General features: G+C 55.2%; 2 pseudogenes; both read left to right on the forward strand.

Moving 5' to 3' along the window:
- Positions 1-214: 214 nt before the first annotated feature.
- On the forward strand, positions 215-1,276 carry LOC127042211 (olfactory receptor 6F1-like; annotated as a pseudogene).
- Positions 1,277-9,407: 8,131 nt separating this feature from the next.
- LOC127042182 (von Willebrand factor A domain-containing protein 5A-like) lies at positions 9,408-24,607 on the forward strand (annotated as a pseudogene).
- Positions 24,608-25,218: the final 611 nt, after the last annotated feature.

Consider the following 25,218-nt stretch of genomic DNA (forward strand, 5'->3'; position numbering starts at 1 on the left):
GAATAAATGGAGACTCAGCACACCACTTCTGAAAGGTTGCCGACCCCTGGTCTAATATATTTAACCGCCTCTGTAACAATCTCTTGCTTTGTAACAGATGGAATATGTGTCTTGAACACAGATGGCAAACCAAACCAGAGCGCACGAATTCATCCTCTTGGGCTTCCCTGGTAGTCAATATTTGCAGACCTTCCTCTTTGTGCTGTTTTCCATGATGTACATCCTGACAGTCATGGGAAACATGGCCATCATAATCCTAGTGAGAATATGCTGCCACTGCAAACTCCCATGTATTTCTTCCTCTGCAATCTCTCTTTCCTGGAGATATGGTACACCACAGTCTGCATTCCCAAGACACTTGCAGTCTTCCTGGGGACAAGCAGAACCATTTCCTTTACTGGCTGCATCACACAGATGTACTTCATTCTACCCTTTGGCTGCACGGAATGTTTCCTCTTATCCGTCATGGCCTATGACCGCTATCTGGCCATTTGCTACCCACTGCACTATAGTTCCATCATGAACAGCACCTTGTCCGCTTGGCTGGCCCTCTGCTGTTGGGTGTGTGGTTTCCTAGCTATTTGTGTGCCGACGTATCTCATAACCAGGTTGCCCTTTTGTGGCCCTAATGTCATCAATCATTTCTATTATGACCTAGATTCTTGGATAGTTCTCTCCTGCACAGACACACATCTCCTTCAGCTGGTGGCTTTCATCACCTTCTTCATTGTCCTCCTGGGCACCTGCATAGTAACTCTGATCTCCTACATTTTAATCATTTCCGCAATAGTGAGAATTCCATCATCACAAGGACGGCAAAAGGCCTTTTCCACTTGCTCTGCTCATCTAGCTGTTGTGATTATCTGGTATGGCTCCACCATTTTCCTGTACGTCAAGCCTTCTGTACAGAACACCCTGGCTCTAAACAAAATAGTCAACACTTTAAACACAATTGTAACACTACTGTTAAACCCTTTCATTTACACTCTAAGAAACAAAGAGGTGAAGAAAGCCTTGAAAAAAGCACTCACTGGTATGTAAAGTGTGTAGATGTCTTTGATTTGGAATATAGTAAGATATCATTAGAGCTGTTAACATTATTTCATTTGCATTGTTTTTTAAGAAAAAACAATCTTTTCTCAAAATCAGAAATCCTTTCCTTTTTTTTCTTTTTGTTGAAACTGAATATTTTGAAATTCTGGTATTTCGAATTTTTGTGTTCAGCTTCTTTCTTTCTTTCTTTCTTTCTTTCTTTCTTTCTTTCTTTCTTTCTTTCTTTCTTTCTTTCTTCACGCTGTGACTCCTCAGCTTTTGAAAAAATACATAGTGGCACAAAGAGAAAAATAATGAGAAATGAAAATAACCAAATCCCTCTATACCATTCACTGTATTGCATTTAGAAGTGAAAATGGAGCTGGGAGGAAAGGATAAAGAAAAAAGAAGGGGAAAGGGGGGAAATTCCAAAATATCAATATTTGGATTTTTCATATTTGTTTAAAAATATTTTGCAGAAAAAAATACAAAGCAAAGAAAACAAAACAAAAAAGCTAAATAAAAATAATTTATTTTTGGAATGAAAAATACTTCGAAATTTTGAATTCTTTCACAAATTCGGGGGGTTTTTCCATTTTTTCAACAAATTCTAAGCAAAACATAAAATGTAATATGTCTTAGGGCTTTTGAATATGTCTCCAGCTAAACATAGTCTCATCTACAAGAGCTTATCTAAAGACAGAATTCCCATCCAATGGGAAATTCAAATATTTTGAAATTTGATTTTGTTTTTGTGAGATGAAATCTTCTGAAATACTTAATTTTGATCTTGTTGAAATGTTTTATTTTGACTTTATCACTTCAACTTTTATAATATAATATATTATGTTATATTATTGACACAAAACATTTAGATAATTTTCTATATAATTTTTCAATGAAATCAATACATTTCTGCAAAATGTTGCAATTTCATTGAATAAGCATTATAAAAGGAAAAAAAAATCCAACCGGTAGCTGTATTATTTACTCCAAATGGCTGGCTATTTACACAGAACAGAGCTTAGGTGGAAAACGCCTGAATTTTTATTACTGAAGTTTCCAAGTTCCTGTGTATGAACTCCATTTAAAGCCAATTTTTAAAAGTATTTAGGCAGCTAAAGATATAGCTAAGAACCAAGGGCTAGATTCACAGAGTGTTAGGTGCCAGACTGTCACTTTAGGCACCCAAGTCTCAGAATCAGACCCCACTGGGATTCACAGAACCAGCACTCAGCTGCTGCCAAACCCTTTTAGATGCTTAAACTCACTCAGAACCTAAGTTTGTGCAGTAGAAGTTCCTTAGGCCCCTATGTTTTTGCCACTGAGGACATGTCCTGCTGTCTCATTCTCTGCGCCTGGATACCTCAGCCCCAGAGCAACACATAAATGTTGTGAAGATCAGTGTTCCTGCACCTAACTTGCATGCAGAGTCTCATTTGGTAGGTGTGCTGAGAGCATACCTAATGCCACACAAAACAGCAGGAAGTAGCCCTCCCTGTAGGGTACTTGGCTGGTATGTGGGAGACCCCTGGTTTAAGTCTCCCCTTTGCCTGATGAGAAAAAGAGATTTGAACAGAAGTCTCCTACCTCTCTGGTGAATGCTTTAAGCACTGGGCTAAGGAATATTCTGATGTGGGAACCCTTTCGTTTCTCCTGGTGCAGTTGTTCCACTTTGGATAAATAAAGAGTCACTGGACCAAAGGGCATGTGTGCACACTAGAATGTCTATAGGCTGGTGGTTGGTAGACGCTCCCGGTATGTGGGAGACCTAGGATCCAGTCCCCCATTCTAATGACACCTTAATTATTTATCCAGAATGGAACGGCTTCACCAGGATAGAATAGAGGAGAGCTACATCAGACTACTCTATCAACCAATGTTTAGCGCACTCTCCTGAGTGTTTGGAGACCCGTGTTTAAATCCTTTCTCCTTGTCAAGTAGAGGAGGGACATGACCTAGTACTTTCCCACATCACAGATGAGTACCTTAACCACTGGGCTAAGGGAGGGGGATTAAGACACCCCCTCGTCTTTGGTATCTGTGAGGCTTCCCAGGATTGTGAAGCACCTCTCTACCACCTGCCCTTAGAATGAGGAAGCCTTGTCTGTGTCGTCGGGGGTCAGCTCCCCAGTCCCACCAGCCATGGGCAACACAAGCACTCCCCTCTCAGCCTATGCAGACTCCACGGTCCCTTGGCAGGTTAGTAATTGGCACTATCCAAAACTTGAGCCCTCAAAATATCTCCTTGGAGTGTCCAGCCCCTGATCCACTAGATACTCAGTGAATTCACAGATCCCTTGCTCCCAAAGAAGCAGGACACCCCAGCTTACCACTTTCCCCTCGAATCACTGCTCCGCTCAACACACAGCGCTTAGCGATGTTTATAATGAAAACATGCACAAGTTCATTTAACACAGAGGAGAGATTCAAGTCCTAGTAAGTGGATATATTGAAAACAAATGCAGCAAAGAATCCTGTGGTACCTTATAGACTAACAGACGTTTTGGAGCATGAGCTTTCGTGGGTGAATACCCACTTCCTCAGATGCATGTAATGGAAATATCCAGGGGCAGGTATATATATGTGTGCTAGCAAGCAAGCTAGAGATAACGAGATCAGTTCAATCAGGGAGGATGAGGCCCTGTTCTAGCAGTTGAGGTGTGAAAACCAAGAGAGGAGAAACTGGTTCTGTAATTGGCAAGCCATTCACAGTCTTTGTTCAATCCTGAGCTGATGGTGTCAAATTTGCAGATGAACTGAAGCTCAGCAGTTTCTCTTTGAAGTCTGGTCCTGAAGTTTTTTTGCTGCAGGATGGCCACCTTAAGGTCTGCTATAGTGTGGCCAGGGAGGTTGAAGTGCTCTCCTACAGGTTTTTGTATATTGCCATTCCTAATGTCTGATTTGTGTCCATTTATCCTTTTCCATAGAGACTGTCCAGTTTGGCCGATGTACATAGCAGAGGGGCATTGCTGGCATATGATGGCGTATATTACATTGGTGGATGTGCAGGTGAATGAACCAGTGATGGTGTGGCTGATCTGGTTAGGTCCTGTGATGGTGTCGCTGGTGTAGATATGTGGGCAGAGTTGGCATCGAGGTTTGTTGCATGGATTGGTTCCTGAGCTAGAGTTATTATGGTGTGGTGTGCAGTTACTGGTGAGAATATGTACAAAATCTCCACCAAGCATTCTCAAAACTACAATACCCACACGAGGAAATAAGGAAACAGATCAACAGAGCCAGACGTGTACCCAGAAGCCTCCTACTGCAAGACAAACCCAAGAGAGAAACCAACAGGACTCCACTGGCCATCACATACAGCCCCCAGCTAAAACCCCTCCAACGCATCATCAAGGATCTACAACCCATCCTGGACAATGATGCCACACTTTCACAGGCCTTGGGTGGCAGGCCAATCCTTGCCCACAAACAACCTGCCAACCTGAAACGTATTCTCACCAGTAACTGCACACCACACCATAATAACTCTAGCTCAGGAACCAATCCATGCAACAAACCTCGATGCCAACTCTGCCCACATATCTACACCAGCGAAACCATCACAGGACCTAACCAGATCAGCCACACCATCACTGGTTCATTCACCTGCACATCCACCAATGCAATATACGCCATCATATGCCAGCAATGCCCCTCTGCTATGTACATCGGCCAAACTGGACAGTCTCTATGGAAAAGGATAAATGGACACAAATCAGACATTAGGAATGGCAATATACAAAAACCTGTAGGAGAGCACTTCAACCTCCCTGGCCACACTATAGCAGACCTTAAGGTGGCCATCCTGCAGCAAAAAAACTTCAGGACCAGACTTCAAAGAGAAACTGCTGAGCTTCAGTTCATCTGCAAATTTGACACCATCAGCTCAGGATTGAACAAAGACTGTGAATGGCTTGCCAATTACAGAACCAGTTTCTCCTCTCTTGGTTTTCACATCTCAACTGCTAGAACAGAGCCTCATCCTCCCCGATTGAACTGACCTTGTTATCTCTAGCTTGCTTGCTAGCACACATATATATACCTGCCCTGGATATTTCCATTACATGCATCTGAGGAAGTGGGTATTCACCCACGAAAGCTCATGCTCCAAAACGTCTGTTAGTCTATAAGGTGCCACAGGATTCTTTGCTGCTTTTACAGATCCAGACTAACACGGCTACCCTCTGAAACTTGAAAACAAATGGTTACAAGTAAAATAAATGTATAGTACACTTTCTAGCACCTAGACTTGCTTAATTAGTTACTGTCATATCTTACAGAATTGCTCACCTGCGTTTCTCAGCCAGGTAGGCTGCAATGTCTTTTTCATTAGACAAGCCACTCAGCTTGTCTCCTCAGTGAGTAATCCTGGCTTTATCTCAGCACTCCCAGTTATACCTCTCAAATCCATTGTCTTTGCTTGTAAGCAGGACATCTCCATTGCTGGATTTGGTTTTTTCCTGCAGCCCTTCTCTTATATGAATTCACAACTTCTGCATTAGCATTAGACTCAGTAAAGCAAATGGACTTACATGATGAGATACACAATGACCAGCCAGAGAGAGAAGCGTTTATTACCCCCACCAGAACAGTACCTGTTTATCGCCTTCTGTTGACCTGTCTTAATGTACATACCTTAAGAACATAGTTTTCAGTATAGATACACAACTCCTTAAATATCATCTGTGCATACCCTTTGCAATTATGATGACCAGTAAGCTACTAGCTCTTGGTAGAGACCTTATATGCCACCCTTTGGTGAACTGTTACACAGAAACCTGACCCAGTGGATCCCTGTAAACACCTTTTGCCCTCTGCCACTTGACACCAATGGGTCCCTGGGTCACAGCACCTCCTATTGGCTAGTTTAGCCTAGCGTTCTGGCTTTTGTGGGTCCCATTCTTGGCTGTCTCCTTCTCCCCTTGCATTGTATAGGGAGCCTGGGGGCCTGAGTCAGACAGTGTGAATCCCAATGATATTCTAGGTGCCTGAATGTGAGGTGTTGTGACACTGAGTACTACAACATCTAAGTCCCTCTCTAGTTGTGTAAGAAAGTGAATTCTGGCAACAGAGTCCAAAGATCAATCTTCCTCTTGCAAGATGGAGGTCAGCAATGCAGGTAGACCAGGGAACGTAGATTGCTGCAAATAGCAAACTCTGGGTATTGTGTTCTACTGTGTTTGAATATCAGAGAGTTTAATTATTAGATACAAGCTCTCTGTGCCTTAATAAGAACAACAACGCAGCCCTTAGAGCTAAGATCAAGGGTATGTGTAGGATAAGATTTAGAATTAGGGTTAACATTAGAGTGATGTTTCAGGGTTCGGTTTGAAATTGAGTGTTGGGTTTCAGAGGTTCATGTTAAGAGTAGGTGGGAATTATCAAAGGAGATAGAGGGTTGCTAGGCATCCAGTCCTTAATTAATTTTAAAAGGATTCGAGCACCTATTTCCATTCTAAAACCCCCAGTCTAAGTGGTTAGTTAGCTCAGTTTGGGCTAAGGGCTACATATTTCATATTTAAGGTATTTACATCACCACCATTACCATAGTACAGGGATCAGCAACTTCTGGGGCGTAACCTGTCAGTGAAATCTCCTGGCAGGCCATAACGATTTGTTTTTCTGCAGCATCCCCAGGTTTGGCCGATTGCAGCTCCCACTGGTCGCAGATCACTGTTCCAGGCCAATGGGGGCTGAGGGAAGCCATGTGGGCCAAGGGATATGCTGGCTGCCCCCTCATTGGCAGCTTCAGCAGAGAGACCGAGGTCTGGAGGGGCCTTGGGGACTGACCTCCCTCCAACCTCATTACAATGAGTCCCCCCAGGCCAGAGGCCCATGGGTGTGGGGCTGTGAGTGGAGGGGGAAGCTATCTCTGCCCCAGCTCTGGGCTCCCACAGAGGACTTAGGGCAGGGGGGGCAGATCCAGCACCATCCAGCAGGACATTAAAAGCATGTTCTGCAGAGACCCCAGAGGAAACACGGTGGGTGGAAAAACTCCCCTCTCCCTTCCTCATGTCAGGCTGAGCTTCCTCATTTCTTTTCCATGCCTTCTCCCTACTAAGAGGCAGGTGTTATGGTCAACTGATGGGTTCTCCCCCACATCCCACCACTGCCCCCTGGATGGAAAGTGTAGGGTGAATACTAGGATGGGAATGGGGTATCTTGGAGTTGAAACATTTGCAGGAGTCCCCCCTTTTTACACCATAAAGGGGCAGGAAGGAGCAAGGGGCAATTTGGAGACACACGCACCCCAGCCCCAGTTTAATGAGGGGACATGGCAGGATGTGTGGAGTGAAGAGTTTGCAGACAGTCCCTGGCTCCCAGCAGGTGGGGTGAATTGAGCAGCAGGTCCCTGGATTCTAGCAGCTGGGGATGAGGAGTTGGCACACGCTCCCAGGGTGGGGGATGAGGCATTTGCAGACGCTCCCTGTCGGGGCCCGGGGGCTCGCATGGACACTTTCCCTTCCAGCTTGACTCAGCTTCGCTGCTCTGAGACCGAGAGAGAAGGTACCGGGGTGTGGATTGGGCCCCCCGAGCCCCTCCCCGGGAGTGCCTGGCCCTACAGCCCCACTCCCTGCTCTGGGCTCATCCCCCTGGCTCCGGGCTTCTCCCCTGCAGTCTCCCCTCCCTGGCTGTGGGGGCCCTGTGTGACGGGGCGGGTGTGGGGGTGTTTGGAGGGAGGTGACCCCTAAACCTTCCTGCTCTGCCCCCACCGCTGGATCCGCCCCCTCCCTTTCCCTACATCTCCTGGCGTGGATTTCCCGGGGCCCATCCCCGTGGCCCCTGGGCCGGCCCTGACCTGCTCTGCTGGGTGCCCATTGCCGGTGGGAGCTCGCCATCACATCGCCACCCCGCACTGTGACTCAGCCTCCCGCTCCATCGCATCCCAAGACGCAGCTACTGCAGCAGGAGCCCCGGCCTGTGAATTGTCCTAACTTTCACGCCGACTCCCTTCCTCCGGGCGGGGAATTAGGCATCAGAGTTAAATGCCAGGGACAAACAACCAGCCCCAGCTCCTCCCTGGAGTCCTGTCCCGGCCTCAGCCCTTTCCCAGCCTATGGAGTTTAGTCCAGAGCAGGTGAGGAGCACCCCCCCCCGCTGTAAATACCTGCTGGATGGGCACTGCAGCGTGGAGGAAGATGGCCTGATGCCATCCCCTGGCTGGGAACTGCAGGTAGAGGAATTCGCGCTAGGAGGGAGGTGCACCTTTCTGGCAGGGAGGGGAATTAGCTACTAGCACAACTCCTTGGGGTCTGGAGTGGATTCTTCATCCCGGGCCATGTGTGAAGCTGGAAGGGAGGATTTTCTAGTTCTGCCTTTGATCCCCCCACAGTTCACTGCGGGTCCTCCTCGGTGTGTGGGTTTGCCCAGGTGATCCCAGTCTTCTCATCCAACCTTCCAGCTGGGAATTCTCCAGGCGGCTGGAGTGGTGGCGAGCTGAGACGTGGCTTGGAGATCGGGGTTTGGAGCCCCCCTCGGTCACGGCAGCTCTGACATTCCTTGCCCCCATCCCACCTTCAGCTCCTCGCTCCTCCACGGAGACTCCTCGCATGCATCAGTGCCGGGTTTCTGCTGCGGGAGAAATCTCCTGTTCTCTTCCCCCCTCATAAGGCAGCAAATCCGAGGCCCAGGCCAGATGGTTCGGGGGCGGAGAGCAGGTGTGGCCGATGGCTGGATTTCGTCCTCGTTGCGTTGGGGGGGGGTTAGGGCAGCCACTCCGGTCCGGAGTGAAAGCTGAGTGAATAGCAGGGTTGTGTTCCTGCCAGGAACAGCTGGGAACTGGAGCCTGCTTCACAAACCTCTGCTTCTCTGCAGGGCCACAGCAGGGAGATGGGCCTAGCCGGGTTGACAAACCCCCAGCGACTGACTCGGGTCCCCCACAACCCCCATCACTGCTCCAGGGCCCCCAGGGGCTGGGGATAGAACCCAGGAGTCCTGGCTCCCAGTCCCCTCATTCTAACCCACTAGCCCCCCACCCCGCTTCGTTCCGTCTGCCCCCCCAGGCCTCCTTCCTTCCATCCCTCTCTCCAGCCATCCATTCGTCCCCATACACTCCCCGTACTTTTCTCCATCCATTCCCCAACTCCCAGCCGTACCCCGGTTCCCACTTGCCCATCCCTCCTGGGGGCTGGCGCTGTGGCAGGGGGAGGTGGTGGCCCGAGAGGAGCCATGATTCTGATCTCAGGAGCTAGGCCCCGTGAGCCTGTGGGACTCCCTGCCACAGGACCTGGCTGAGCAGGGGGGTTGGGCTGGGGTCACGAAGTCATCGCTGGGGGGGCGGGTTGGGGCACCCTGTGCCTGTCACTTTCCATGGAAAGCTTCTATCTCACCCCCCACCTTCCCCCACACAGATCCCCAACCCCTGAGCTGAGATGGAGCTGATGAGGCGGCTGCAGCTCCCCAAGGAAGCGGGTGAGTCAGGGCTGTGGGGTGCGGTGCCGTGAGGGGGAGGGCAGCCCCATAGCTGACGTGGCCACTCCCCCTGGTGTCCATGGGGGGTTTTGGGGGGGCCGTGGCTGATGTTCCTTCCCCCTGGTGCCCATGGGGGTTTGTGGGTGGGCTGTGGCTGATGTCCCTCCCCCCTGGTGCCCATGGGGGTTTGTGGGGGGGCTGTGGCTGATGTCCCTTCTCCCTGGTGCCCATGGGGGTTTGTGGGGAGGCTATGGCAGATGTCCCTTCGCCCTGGTGCCCATGGGGGGCCCATGGCTGACATCTCCCTCCCCCCAGTGCCCCTGCGCAGCAGCTCGGTGTCGATGTTGATCTGAGGCTTTGTGGCTGACGTGGGCTGCGAGCTGCTCTACAGGAATGAGGAACCGGGCCCGTGGAGGCCATGGTCAAGTTCCCCGTGGATGCCGAGGCAGCTGTCTACACCGTCCAGGCCCGGCTGCGGGGGGGTTGCATCCAGACCCAGCTCCACGAGAAGAAACAGGTGCTGGGGGACAAGGGTCCTGGGGGGAGAGAGGAGGGGGCTGGGTTGAGGGGATCTTGAGGTGACCTTGTCTCTCCCTGCAGGCACAAGAGGTATATGGAGATGCGGGGGGCAGGGAGATGTTGGGGGACAGAGGGATGTCGGGGTGACCCCGTCTCTCCCAGCAGGTGCAGAAAGTGTACGAGTAAGTGCTGGCAGGAGGCTATTGGGGGCAGGGGCATGTTGGGGGCATGGGAAACTGAGTTACCCCATCTCTCCTGGCCGATGCAAGAGGTGTACGCAGGGAGATCTTGGGGGGCAGGGGGATCTCACTGTGACCCCGTCACTCCCAGCAGGCGCAGGTGTACGAGGAAGTGCCGGCCGGGGGGCAGGGGGATGTCGAGAGACAGGGGGATCTCGTTGTGACCTCATCTCTCCAGCAGGCACAGGAGGTGTATGGGAATGCGCTGGCAGGGGGATATCGGGGGCAGGGCGATGTGGGGGGCAGGGGAGTATCAGGATGACCCCGTCTCTCTTGGCAGGTGCAGGAGATGTATGGGGATGCGCTGGCTGGGGGGCAGGGGTATGTTGGGAGCAAGGGTATGTTGGGGGCAGGAGGATCTAGGAGTGACCCTCTCTCTCCCGGCAGGTGCAAGAGCTGTAGGGGGACGCGCTGGCAGGGGGATATAGGGGACAGGGGGATGTGGGGGGCAGGGGAATATCAGGGTGACCCCATTTCTCCTGGCAGGTGCAGGAAGTGTATGGGGACGTGCTGGCCGGGGGGCAGGGTGATGTTGGGGGCAGGGGAGTATCAGGATGACCCCGTCTTTCTTGGCAGGTGCAGGAGGTTTATGGGGATGTGCTGGCCAGGGGGACAGGGGTATGTTGTGGGCAGGAGGATGTCGGGGGGCAGGGGAATATCAGGGTGACCTCGTCTCTCCTGGCAGGTGCAGGAGGTGTATGGGGATGTGCTGGCCGGGGGGCAGGGGTATGTTGGGGGCAGGGGGATCTCGGGGGGCAGGGAAATATCAGGATGACCCCGTCTCTCTTGGCAGGTGCAGGAGGTGTATGGGGATGCGCTGGCTGGGGGGCAGGGGTATGTTGGGGGCAGGGGTATGTTGGGGGCAGGGGAATATCAGGGTGACCCCGTCTCTCTTGGCAGGTGCAGGAGGTGTAGGGGGACGTGCTGGCCGGGGGGCAGGGGTATGTTGGGGGCAGGGGGATGTCGGGGGCAGGGGAATATCAGGGTGACCCCGTCTCTCTTGGCAGGTGCAGGAGGTTTATGGGGACGCGCTGGCAGGGGGATATCAGGGGCAGGGGTATGTTGGAGGTCAGAGGAATATCAGGGTGACCTAGTCTCTCTTGCCAGGTGCAGGAGATTTATGGGGACATGCTGGCCGGGGGGCAGGGGGATGTCGGGGGCAGGGGAATATCAGGGTGACCCCATCTCTCCTGGCAGGTGCAGGAGGTGTATGGGGATGTGCTGGCCGGGAGGCAGGGGTATGTTCGGGGCAGGGGCATGTCGGGGGGCAGGGGAATATCAGGGTGACTCCGTCTCTCTTGGCAGGTGCAGGAGGTGTATGGGGATGTGCTGGCCGGGGGGCAGGGGTATGTTGGGGCAGGGGTATGTTGGGGGGCAGGGGAATATCAGGGTGACCCTTTCTCTCTTGGCAGGTGCAGGAGGTGTATGGGGATGTGCTGACCGGGGAGAAGGGGTATGTTGGGGGCAGGGGTATGTTGGGGGCAGGAGCATATCAGGGTGACCCTGTCTCTCTTGGCAGGTGCAGGAGATTTATGGGGACGTGCTGGCCGGGGAGCAGGGGTATGTTGGGGGCAGGGGTATATCAGGGTGACTCCGTCTCTCTTGGCAGGTGCAGGAGGTGTATGGGGATGTGCTGGCCGGGGGGCAGGGGTATGTTGGGGGCAGGGGGATCTAGGGGTGATCCTGTCTCTCCCTGCAGGCGCAGGAGCTGTACGGGATCCGCTGACCGGGGGGCAGGGGTATGTTGGGGGCAGGGGGATCTAGGGGTGACCCTGTCTCTCCCTGCAGGCGCAGGAGCTGTACGGGGATGCGCTGGCCGGGGGGCAGATCTCGTTCCTACTGCAGCAGGAGGGGGCTGGGGGCGACGTGGTCAGCTGCTCCCTGGGGAATATGCCTTCCGGTGCAGACCCTGCGCTACATCTGTGGGCTGCCTCTGGAGCCTGACGGGGCTGCCCGCTACGTGCTGCCCACCGTGCTGCGTCCCCGCTACACTCCCCATGGTGAGACCCACAGATATCCCTGCCCCTCCCACATGCCACACAGTGAGACCCACAGCCCCCCCCGTGGCCCCACTCCATGACCCACAGTGAGACCCACAAACTCCCTGCCTCTGCTGTGAGCATTCCGGTGAGACCCACAGATCCCCTACCCCCGTCACACTCCGGTGAGACACACAGCCCTCCCCCGTGCCCCACGGTGAGACCAACAGATCCCCCTGCCTCTGCTATGCACTCCATGGTTAGACCCACAGATCCTCCCTTACTCTCCTGCACCCTATACCCCAGCTGTTTGCTTCCAGCTGTGCTGCACCCCTTTGACATGCCCCATGTTGAGACCAGACCCAAAGGCCCCATAGATCCCACATAGCTTTCTGTACCCCATAGCCCCCAGAACCCCAGCTACACACCCCGCTGTGTGTGACCCCACAGCCCATAACCTCCTGATACTTCTATAGCCCCGGTTACATACCCCACAATGAAAGACCCACATAGCCCCTATCATGTCCCATAGGCCCCTACTGTGTGCCCCATGGTAAGTACCCTGCCCCGTAGGCCTGCAATCCCTGCCCCAGGGTGTGTGACCCACCTCAGCCATCCCGAAATCCACTGATATCCCAGCCTAATATTCCCCCAGTATTTCATACTCCCCTTCCCCCTACTCTCCCAGCCCCCTGGCTCTCACCCTTGTCTCTCTCTCTGCAGGGTGGGATGGGGAGGATGTCACCCAGGGGGTCCTGCGGGTCCCCCAGCGAGAGCTGCCCTACACCCTGAGCCTGAGCGCCACACTGCAGTCGTCCCACAGCATCAACCACGTGCTATCCAACTGCCCCCTCTCTCCCCTGAGCTATACAGCCAGGAACCGAACCACTGCCCAGGTAAGGGCTCACCTGGACGCCTGGGTCCCGGCCATTCCCACTGGTAGGAGGATGCTGGGGAGGGCTCTGGGCTGAGAGGTGGGTGCCAGGAATGAGGCTGTGGGTTGGGGGGGGATTTGGGGTCAGGCTAGGGGGCAGGTCCCAGGTGGGAGGGTCCTGAAATTGGGAGCATGGGCCAGACTGTTTGGGTGATTGGGAGGGGAGCGGTGGAATTGAACGACACCACCAGACCTGGGGAATTTCCCAGTTTCTCTGGGGAAAATCTGGACAGGCTGAATTCTGCCAGTTTGTGGAGGAAATCCCTGGGAGTCGCTGAGCTCTGTTAGGCTTTAGTTTCTGGGATTTTCCCTCTCCTTGTTTCTCAGTGGAAGGCAATGGAGGTGAGAGGACCAGGAAATTTTCACCCCCAAATTGGAAAGATTTAGCCCCACCAAAATGTCAGATGTTTGCAATTTTTCACCAGGAAAAGCCAAGTTCCCGCGTTGGCTTTTGGGATTGTTTTTCCCACTCTTCTATCCACCAAGCCTGGAAGTGCCCAGCCACTGTTCCCAGGGTCAGCCCCTCACCCTGGCTCCATGCAGGGGGTGCTAAGTTGGGTGCGAGAGCCAGCAGGACCTTGATCCCCCAGGAATCATGTGGAGGTGACTATGTGTCTGTCACCCCTCAGGTATCACTGGCCCAGGCCCCCCCGTGGGACTGGGATGTGGAGCTGCTGGTGTATTACGCGGAGCCACACAAACCTAGCGTGGTGCTGGAGGCAGGGCTGCCTGGAGCCAAGCCAGGTGTGGGAGGGGATCCTGTACCCAGCTACCTCTAGGCAGGGGCACAGAGGGGGATCTGTGGGGGGTGAAGTAGGTGCCGGGTGGTGACATGGGATCGAGGAGGCACAGGGGGATGATTGGGGAATGGGGGATGTTAGGGCTGATAGGGGTGGGTGCTGTGGGAATCCAGGGGCAGGTGAGGGTCGGGGGACAGGACTGGAGGGGTATGGGGGAGCTGGTGATGGGGAATGTGTGGAGGATAGGGGACAGGAGAGGGGGGCCATGGAGGAGCTGGGGATGGGGTGTGTGTGGAGGATGGGGGACAGGAGAGGGGGGCCATGGAGGAGCTGGGGATGGGGTGTGTGTGGAGGACAGAGACAGGAGTGGGGGGCCATGGAGGAGCTTGGGATGGGGTGTGTGTGGAGGAGAGAGACAGGAGTGGGGGGCCATGGAGGAGCTGGGGATGGGGTGTGTGTGGAGGATGGGGGACAGGAGGGGGGCCATGGGGGAGCTGGGGATGGGGTGTGTGTGGAGGACAGGGACAGGAGTGGGGCGCCATGGGGGAGCTGGGGATGGGGTGTGTGTGGAAGATGGGGGATAGAAGCGGTGGGGGGCCATGCGGGAGCTGGGGATGGGGTGTGTGTGGAGGACAGGGACAGAAGTGGGGCGCCATGGAGGAGCTGGGGATGGGGTGTGTGTGGAAGGTGGGGGACAGAAGAGGGGGGGCTTTGGGGGAGCTGGGGATGGGGTGTGTGTGGAGGATGGGGGATGGGAGTAGGGGGCCATGGGGGAACTGGGGATGGGGTGTGTGTGGAGGATAGGGGATGGGAGTAGGGGGCCATGGGGGAGCTGGGGATGGGGTGTGTGTGGAAGATGGGGGACAGAAGCGGGGGGGCTTTGAGGGAGCTGGGGATGGGGTGTGTGTGGAGGACGGGGGACAGGAGCGCGGGGCCTTGGGGGAGCTGGCGTTGGCAGGGCGGGGTGTCTGGGAGCAGGCGGGCACTGAGGAGCACTGCAGGTTTGAGGGGCACAAGGGAGAACTGGGGATGGGAGAGCAGGCACTAGGGGGCTGGGTATTAGGGGTGGGGGGGATCTAAGACGAGAGAGGTGAGGGAGAGACAGAGCAGTGGGGGTGGGTCTCTGGGGGCAGTTGAGCGTGTGACGGGGTGGCTCACGTGGGCTCAACCCCATGCCCACCACATTTGGGGGCTGGCCCCCATCTCACTGCAGGCTCCCTGATGGGCGACCCGGCCATGATGGTGACCCTGCTGCCCAGCATGCCTGAGGTGGTGCCAGCGCAGAGCCGGGCCGGGGAGTTCATCCTCCTGCTGGACCGCTCCAGCAGCATGGCGTGCCCCATGGACAGCAGGACCTCTTCCACCAACGCATCAACAGCGCCAAGGTATGGCTAGGTGGGACCGCGCTGGGGGGAGCTGCCCAGGCTGGCTGGGCCCATGGGGCTGACTCTCCATCCATCCATTGTCTGTTCCCAGGAGACCCTGATCCTGCTGTTGAAGAGTTTGCCCCTGGGCTGTTATTTCAACATCTATGGCTTTGGGTCTGAGTTCGAGTCCTTCTACCCGTGAGTGGGAGGGGCAGGGTAGGGAGGAGGTTGGCTGGGTTAGGGGGCAGGGCTGGTTAGGGGACAGAGGGTGTCTGTGGGTAAGGGGACAAGGCTGGTTAGGGGCAGGGGGCTTCCGTGGGTTGGGGGCAGGGCTGGTTAGGGGACCGGCTTGCTGGATGTTAGGGGGCAGGGCTGGCTGGGGGCAGGAGGTGTCTGGGTTAGGGGGCAGGGCTGGCTGGGGGCAAGGTGTCCCTGGCTTCGGCTGTCCCAGCCCGAGACCTGTCAATGCCTCCTGCAGGCAGAGCGTGGAATATACCCGGCAGACCATGGCCGAGTCCTTGCAGCTCGTCCAGCTGCTCCAGGCTAACCTGGGGGGCACCGAAATCTTGGAGCCACTACGAGCCATTTACTGCAGCGCCTGCCGGGACGGGCACCCATGCCAGGTACCAGGAGCACTGGGGCCAGCTGGAGGGGCCTCCTGAGGCAGACCCGGAGAGTGATTGTGGGGCTGTGGGTTGATGTGGGGGGTCTCAGAGAAGTATGCGGGCCTAGGGGGACAGACTCATAGGCTTTCAGGACAGAAAGGACTCCCGCTCCCAGCCAGCCCCATGGGAAGGATTATCTGCAGTAACTGAGCCCCACCCCAACCCCCAATGCACCATCCCTGCCTATGAGGTGTTTGCTCCCAGCTGTCCCGTGGGTCGTACGCCATCGCAGGCCCCTCCTTGCCCGTCCCCTCTATCCCGCTCCCCTCGGAGGCTGTTCTTGAACTCCCAAGAGGGAGACCCTGGGAGAGGTGATTGGAGAGGGGCTGGGGGCTCTGGGGGGCAGTCAACAGGGGCCATGAGGTTGCTCAGAGTGGAACAGGGACTCTGGGCCAGATGGGGCGGAGCGGGCAGTGCCAACGCCCCTGGGGGTGTGAGCAGGGCGTGTCAGGTAGCAACCCAGGGGGAGGGCGAGCGGAGGCAGGAACCTCTCTATAGAGCTTGGAGGGGCAACGCTTTGTGCTGCACCCAGCTCTGGGGGGTGCCCTGCAGCCTGTGGGGGGCAGGGAGGACACACATGAGGGGGTCAGGAGGAATCTTCCGGAAGGTGCCCACAGCCATCGGTGGGTTCTTGTCTCCAGGGGCGGGCGAACAGGTGATGGGTGGGGGTTGGGGTCATGCCTAGGGTTTGGAGGTCACAGAGACAGGCGAGAAGGTCAGCAGTCCCCATCTGTCAGCCCCTCAGGAGGGGTCTCTGGGAGGGGAGGGATAAGGCCAGGGGTCTCTGGGAAGGTCAGGCTCTCTGGTGAGCTGCTCCCATTCCCAGTGGGGAGGCGGTGTCTCTGGGGGGGCTGTGGTCCCTGGCTCTGAAAGCGTCTCTCCCCCACAGCTGTTCGTGTTTACGGATGGGGAAGTAGAGAAAACCCAAGATGTCTTCACAGAGGTGTGGAGTCACCAAGGGACCCACAGGTAATGGAGGTGCCTCCCCTCCAGCCCTGCCCCCATTAGCATTGCCATCATGTGGACCCCCCCACCATAGTCCCCAGCATCTGCCCAACCCTTCACCTCACTCTGCCCCCCAGCCCTGCCAGCATGAGGAGCCCCCCCCCCAAGCCCAGCCAGCCCTACTGGCCCCTCTCCAACTGCTCTGTCCCCCTCTCTCTCAGCACTGGATGGACCTCACTCTCTCTGCCCCCAGCCCACCCACCCCGAACTCTATCCCCCCTGCAGGTGCTTCTCCTTTGGCATCGGGGACGGAGTTTCCACAGCTCTGATCAAAGGCATCGCCTGGGCAGCAGGGGCAGCGCCGACTTCATCACTGGCCAGGACCGCATGCAGCCCAAGGTGAGAATGCAGGAGTCTGGGCTCCCAGTTCCCCTGCTGTAACCCACCAGCCCTCACTCCCCTCTCTGCAGCAGGGATAGAACCCAGGAGTCCTGGCTCCCAGCTCCCCCACTCTAGCCCACTAGACCCCAGTCCCCTCCAGAGCTGGGGATAGGACCCAGGCATCCTGGCCCGCCCTGTGTGTGCCGGTCTCTCTCCCAGGTGCTGCAGTCTCTGAAACCGGCCCTGCAGCCGGCAGTTACTGGGATCTCACTGAGCTTGGATCTGCCCCCTGGGATACAGGCACAGCTGCTGCACCGGGGCCCGAGGTGATCTTCGCTGGGCAGCGGTGCCTCGTCTACACTCAGCTCTGCGGTCAGCCCCAGGTGAGAGAGTGAGATCCCCGCCCTGGGACAACCGCAGGGCTCAGAGTCACTGACTGAGCCAGGAGCCCCACAGTCTCCTCTTGGGTGGTAACGCTGACCCCTAATGATGGCCATTGGGCTGGAGCTCCCTGTGCTACCCCAGCCCCATTGAGGTGAATGGGAATTGATAACTCTGACCCCTAACGATGGCCATTGGGCTGCAGGTCTCTGTACTAGCCCGGCTGCATTGATCTCAGGGCAGGTCTACACTACAAATTGACATCGGCACAGCTGCACCACTGTAGCGCGTCTGGTGAAGACACTCTTAGCTGACGGGAGAAGCTCTCCTGCTGACATAGCGCTGTCTACATGGAGGGCTAAGGTTGGTGTAACTATGTTACTCAGGGGTTGGATTTTTCATGCCCCTGAGCGACATAGTTCTACCACAGTATGTAGTGTAGATGAGACCTCTATGGGGATCGGTAACTCTGACCTCTAATGATGGCCACTGGGCTGGAAGTCTCTGTGCTACCCCAACCCCACTGATTGTTAACTCTGGGCCCTAATGGCGGCCATTGGGCTGACTAGGCCGGCCCCCCAACTGGTGTTAATTGGGTGTATTTGCCGTCTTTGTTCTGTAAGCTAGGGGGTCCCAGGGCATCTTCTCCCCTGTCACATTCCACCTCTGACCACCTTTCTTTGCCTGCAGCCCCCAAACTCTCCCAGGGGGGGCGTCACCCTGCAGTATGGCAGCCAGGACCAGACCTACAAGGAGATACTGCAGTTCCCCTGCAGCCAGAGGATGGAGACAGGTGACAGCAATGCTCCCCAGCTCCCATCCCTCCATCCCAGGCAGCTGGGTCCTGCCCCCCTCTCCCCCGCCCCCCCCCCCACATCCCCACCCCAGCGGAACAGAGATAGGATGGGACCTGCCCCCCCTGGCTCCCTGCCCCCCTTCTGTGACCACTAGACCCCACTCCCTTTCCGGCACCAGGATAAAACCCAGGAGTCCTGGCACTCACTGCCCCCCCTTCATCCCACTAGACCCTGCTCCCCTCCCCATAGTGGCTGGAACGCCCGCGTTCAGGGCTGACCCCGTGGCTCTCTCTCCCAGGCACAGGCTGCCTGTTCATCGGCTGGCAGCCAAGTCGCTGCTGCTGGAGCCTGAGGGGGCCGTGGGCGCTGGTCAGAGGGGGCCCAGCACCGGGCACTGGAGGCCAGTCTGAGCTCGGGGGTCATCTGCTCCCACATGGCCTACATGGGGGTGGACATGGAGCAGCGGCAGCCGGTGCAGGGGCCATTGGTGAGATGGGACATCCCACTGGCAGGTAACCCCTGAAGGAGTCGGGGCTCCTGGGGCTGGGGGGGCACCCAGCATGTGGGGGGAACTCGGGGGGGGGCACCGGCGGGAGGGATGGGGGGAATCTGGCACCAGGAAGGAGGGGAATTCTGGGAAGGATCCCAGTACAGGAGAATCCCAGTGTAAGGGCAGGGGGAACCCAGAAGCATGGGGGCATTTTGCTTATGGGGTAATGTCCCTTTGTCCATCTTCCTGCCCCCCTGACTCCCATGGGGCTCTGCTGTCCCTCTCTGTTCCTGGGCAACGACGACCCCAATCCCCACACCCCCAGGGCATGGGGAGACCAGGGGTGCTGGCAGGGTGAGACAGGGAGTAGCCCACAGGGCTTGCCCCCCACACCCCTGCCGGGAGAGTGGGACCTGTGCTTCTCCCCAGACAGACGGACAGAGACAGACAGGCAGGCGGAGACCCAGAGTCAGGCAGGGACAGAGACCGAGAATCAGACAGACGGACCCAGAGTGGGACAGGACGGAGAGACGCAGAGAGAGAAACAGATCCAATCAGACCGACCGACCCAGACAGATGCAGGGACAGAGACTGAGAATCAGACAGATGGACCCAGAGCGGGACAGGACGGAGAGATGCAGAGAGAGAAACAGATCCAATCAGACCGACCGACCCAGACAGATGCAGGGACAGAGACTGAGAATCAGACAGATGGACCCAGAGCGGGACAGGACGGAGAGACACAGAGAGAGAAACAGATCCAATCAGACCGACGGACCGACCCAGACAGATGCAGGGACAGAGACCGAGTATCAGACAGATGGACCCAGAGCGGGACAGGATGGAGAGACGCAGAGAGAGAAATAGATCCAATCAGTCCAACCGACCGACCCAGACAGATGCAGGGACAGAAACCGAGAATCAGAGAGACGGACCCAGAGCGGGACAGGACGGAGAGACGCAGAGAGAGAAACAGATCCAATCAGACCGACTGACCGACCCAAACAGATGTAGGGACAGAGACCGAGAATCAGACAGACGGACCCAGAGCGCGACAGGACGGAGAGACACAGAGAGAGAAACAGATCCAATCAGACCGACCCAAACAGATGTAGGGACAGAGACTGAGAATCAGACAGATGGACCTAGAGCGGGACAGGACGGAGAGACGCAGAAAGAGAAACAGATCCAATCAGACCGACCGACCGACCGACCCTGTCATAACATTTCTTCCCAGATCTGGACCTTAGCGTCCAAAATATTGGTGTTAGCATGAAAACCTCCAAGCTTAGTTACCAGCTTGGACCTGGTATCGCTGCCACCAGCCAGGAATTATACAGTGCCTAGCTCACTGTGGTCTCCCCAAAACCTTCCCTGGGGGACCCCCAGACTCAGATGCCTTGAGTCTTACAACAAAGGGAAATAACCCCCTCCCCTTGTTTCCTTGTTACTTCCTCCCAGGCTCCCCTCCCTGGACGACCCTAGGAGTTTCCCTGCTTCCAGTCCTTGAAACACAAGTACCGAGAGATCTAATCTCTCTTCCTCCTCACCCAGAGGGTATGCAAAGTCAGGCTTAGTAAATCTAACACAAAGAGATTTTCCCCCTGACTTCTTCCTCCCACCAATTCCCTGGTGAGCTGCAGACTCAATTCCCTGGAGTCCCCACTAAAGAAAAAGTCCAACAGGTCTTAAAAAGAAAGCTTTATATACAAAAGAAAGAAAAAGACATTAAAAATAGTCTCTGTATTAAGGTGACAATATACAGGGTCAGTTGCTTAAAGGAAAAAAATGAATAAACAGCCTTATCCAAAAAGAATACAATTTAAAACATTCCAGCAACTACACACATGTAAATACAAAAGAAAACAATATAAACCTATTGTCTTACTATCCTTGTACTTACAACTTGGAAACAGAAGATTAGAAAGCCAGGAGATAGAAAGATCACTCTCAGAGACAAGAAAAGGAACAGACCAAGAACAAAGGACTCACGCCCAAAACTTCCCTCCACCCAGATTTGAAAAAGTCTTGTTTCCTAATTGGTCCTCTGGTCAGGTGTTTCAGGTTACTGTTGTTACCCCTTTACAGGTGAAAGAACATTAACCCTTAGCTATCTGTTTATGACAGATCCAGCCAGATGCAGGGACAGAGACCGAGAATCAGACAGATGGACCCAGAGCGGGACAGGACGGAGAGACACAGAGAGAGAAACAGATCCAATCAGACTGACTGACCGACCCAGACAGATGCAGGAACAGGAGGGGCAGGCACATCACTGTCACGAGCAGACCTGCCTAGCAGGTGCCTCTCGCTCCCCAGCATCCTGCCCTCATCCATGGGGTGCAGCACCCACCCCTGCATCCTCTGGGGCTGGAGGAGAGGTCCCGGCTGAAGAATGGGGAGAGAAGAATGGGCCTGTGCGGACTGGATCTGGGGGTCACAGCCAGGGGGAAGGGACAGGAGCTGGGGAGATCCTGGCTGTGATGCAGCTGCCGGGAGAAGAGGATGGGGCTGGATGTTTGGGGTCCCAGCTGGGGGAAAGGGAATGGGGGGTATGGGGAAGGGGTCCTAGGGTCCCAGCGGTGTGTTGGCTCTAAGTGCCTGGGGGCGGGGGGGGGGGTGGGTTTCTCTTCCCTCTCTTTGCTTCTCTGTGTCTATCTGTGTGTCCGTCTGTGTCTCTCTCTGTCCATCTGCTCCCTAAATGTAGATTTCATCATGGAATATATGGAGATGATAGACTGCGTCTCATAGGGGAAGTCTCAATAGAGTGTATCTACAAGCGACCACCGAGCAGAGTGCGCCTAGACGAACCGAACTACTGCAGCATCTTAGGGCGCCTGTCCCGTGACTTGCATGCGGCACGTGAGTACCACTGCCACACGTACCTGCAGCTCTCGAAGTCCAGCACCGGCCATCTCCTCCCTCGGAAGTGCCTCTCCTGGCTCCGTGGTTGTGGGGGGGAGGCTACACAAGGGCAGACAGTCCTACAGTCAGGGGCCCTCGGCACCCTGAAAAGTGAGGGGGGCATGGACTAGGAGTCAGGACTCTGGGGGTGAGAAAATGCCAGGGTGACGCTTCATCGGGTTAGAGACAGAAGTGCCCTGAAGGTCACGGATGTGCAAGTATTTAAAAGCTACACAGAAAACGAAGGAAATTCCTGGGCGAAAATCCTTTGTGTCGCTGCGGGAGGGGGAATTCATAGCTGTTGTTTTTTTTTAAGTGTCTTGAAGCAAATTATCTCGAAACAAAATGAATAAAAACTAAGGAACCCCCCAGGCAAAAAACTCTATGAAGCTGGAATTTGGGGTGTAAGTTTGTATCGGTGAGCTAAGTGTGTCCGGGGAGAGGGCAGGAGGGAATCAGGAGTTTTTAGTAACAGAAATGTCTGAGCATCTTTCTCTGGAATAAACACAGAGGGAAATACCCAGGCAAAAAAACCTTGTGAAACTGGGCCTGAGCTTGGATGTTTGTACAGGCGAGTTCAGGGGCAAAAGTCTATTGGCACATTCTGGTTTATACACGAAGAAACCCACGAAAGGCAGAACTTTTAAAGTGAAGGCTCACCTTAAAACCTGAATTTGGAGAGTCTGGAAATACAAACTTACTGTAGCCCAGATAACTTTAGCTCTGCCCAATAACCCTGGCCCATGCATGGCTATAATATCATATAGACTCTGTAACATCCCCTTTCCTGCTACCCCTTTAGATGCTTGTGTCTCCCTCCGGACCTAGGTCTGTATCGCAGGTTGTAGTGAGGGATGGTCCTGGGATCAGATTGTTTTGAGAAACACCCTGGGATAGTGGAATTAATGGCTGAGCTGGGACATTCACAGGGAGCTGGGTGCCCATCTCTGACTGAAATTTAATTGTCATCCCATGGGTACAAGAAGGGGCAGAGTTAAGGATGTCTGTGGCGGGGTTAAGGGTGCAGAAAAGCAGGTAAAGGGTGCTCATGGATGAGGTAGTGTTAAGGGTGCAGAGGAGCAGGTTAAGGACATCCCTGGAGGGACAGTTTTAAGGACACACAGAGGGCTACAGTTAAAGTTGGCTGTCCCCCAGCCTGGACAGGCCATGTCGCCGTTCTGAACCCACAATCCTTTACCAGCCCCATCTTGTCTCTTCCCAGACAGGGCACCGGAGGAGTCTCCCTTGCTGAGGCTGGTGTCTTTGCAAAATGCCAACGGTTTGTGGGACCTGGACCCCCGGCTTGCTGCCGTGCTGGGGGTGAGCGAGACCGATGCCAGGGAGAGGATACCCAGGGAGGTGAGCGGGGGGAGGGAGGGTGCAATGCAGGGAGGAAGGGCAGGTGCTATGGATTGGGCCTCTTCTCTGCTTCCAGATGAGGTTGGGGGTGACCCAGGCTGGTGGGGGGGAGTTTGAGGGTGATTAGATTAAATGACCCCTGAACCTGGAGCCCAGTGGGCAAGACAGGCCCAGATTGGGGGGCTGGGAACCCCCTAATGGGGTCAGAGCATTGGATCAAGGGGGCCAAGGGCCAGGTGGAGGCGCCCAGGCTGGGCCCTTTGTCAGGCCGTGTCCCTACCCCTGGGCATGGCACTGGACATCTGGGTAGGGGGTCCACGGTGCTGGAGCAGGGGTGCTAGGAACCTTCTGAGTCGGGAGGGGGATGACTGGAGTGGGGGAATCCCTAGGGATGAGAGGTCAGGCCGGGCACTGACTCAGGCTGTCTTTCTCCTGCCCCCTTCAGGACATGACCCCCAGCATCTGGGCCACGGTGCTAGCCGTGGTCTGGCTGCACGACCGGGCCATGGGGCAGCATGATGAGTGGGAACTGCTGGAGGCCAAGGCTGTGGGTTGGGTGCGGGACTGAGCAGGTGAGAGGTGGCCAGGGAGGTGGAGGGCAGGGACAGTGTCCAGGGTCTCAATCCCCAGGAGCCCCTGCCTTATGGGGCCCCTGAGCCTGGGCCACAGGAGCCTCCATCCTCACCCCTCTGTCCCCTTGGCCCACAGTCATGACCCTGCCCCCATGTCCCATAGCCCAGCCCCTTTCAGGGCCCTGAGAGCCTGTGCCCCATGGGTCCCAGGGCCCCCATCCCTGAGATTCCTGCCCTCCAGGGCCCCACAAGCCAGCCCTCGAAAGCCCCCATCCCCAGCCTCTCCCCATCCCAATCCCAGCATCCTTCTGGGGTTTCTGTGCCCCACCTCGAGGACCTTTACTTCCCAGCTTCCCAACCTCCATGCCAGTCCCCCACGTGCTGTGAGCTCTCTTCTCTTTGCCCCCAAAGAGCTGGTGTCTCTCCACTGACCCCCCTCTCATTTCAGGGGCCCAGCTGAGCGAGTGCCTGGAAGCCGCCAATGCCCTGCTGGACTGCAGCGTTGGCCATGCTGTCTTTGGGCTCTGAGCCCCCCTGGGATCCCTGTATCTGCTCCCCAAACTACCTTGGGCATTCAACTGGGAGCCCCAAGAGCCAGCAGGGGGTTCAGAGGTGGCTGTGCTGATCTCGCCCTTCATGAGCCATCCAGTGTAAACCTAGTCCCATCTCTGCGCAGTTCAGCTATTGGACAGACAGACAGACCAGCAGGATCTTTGCTTGTCCAAACGCGACCTCATTTTGTCATAGTGGCAGATTTCTGTTCGCTAGACAATCCTGAACGCAAACAGGCGCGCAGTGATTCGCATAATTCTTCATTTCCTCTCTGTCTAGGTCTGGACTGGAGCTGGTCAGACATTCTCCAGCTGAACAGTGTTGTGCTGGCAAATGCGATTCCCTGGTGAAGGCTGAAAGGTGGAAACAAGCAGCAGATGGAGGAAGCTTGTCCCAGGCTGCATGTTGGGAATCTGTCCCAGTCCCCAGCTGCTGAATTCTCTACCACAGGAAGAAATGCTTAAACCTGACCATCCATCTTGACGGTTAATGCTCATGCTGTGTCCATCCTGGGCAGCACGGGGCCCTTCTCAGGACATCCTGGGACTCAAGCTAACGATGAAAAACAGCAGCTGGTTAATGTCCTGGAAGGAAAGCGCTGTTTTTATCAAGAAACTACACGAGCAGAAGGAAGCAGCAAAGTTTTCCCACTTTATGTTAACCGGCCCTGACCCCCTTTGAACAGCTTTCACCACATGACTCTGCGCTGGGTCACGTCCCGATTTCAGCCTTTCCGTGTCTGAGAAGGCGTGTCATAAACAGATAGCTAAGGGTTAATGTCTCTTTCACCTGAAGCACCTGACCAGAGGACCAATCAGGAAACTGGATTTTTTCAACTCTGGGTGGAGGGAAGGTTGTGTCTGAGTTCTTTGTTTTCTGTCTGCCTGTATGCTCTCTCAGAGGAGGAGTGATTTCTATTTCCTGTTTTCTAATCTTCTGTTTCCAAG

Source organism: Gopherus flavomarginatus, unplaced genomic scaffold (assembly GCF_025201925.1).
Source record: "Gopherus flavomarginatus isolate rGopFla2 unplaced genomic scaffold, rGopFla2.mat.asm mat_scaffold_34_arrow_ctg1, whole genome shotgun sequence".
Taxonomy (NCBI): Eukaryota; Metazoa; Chordata; order Testudines; family Testudinidae; genus Gopherus; species Gopherus flavomarginatus.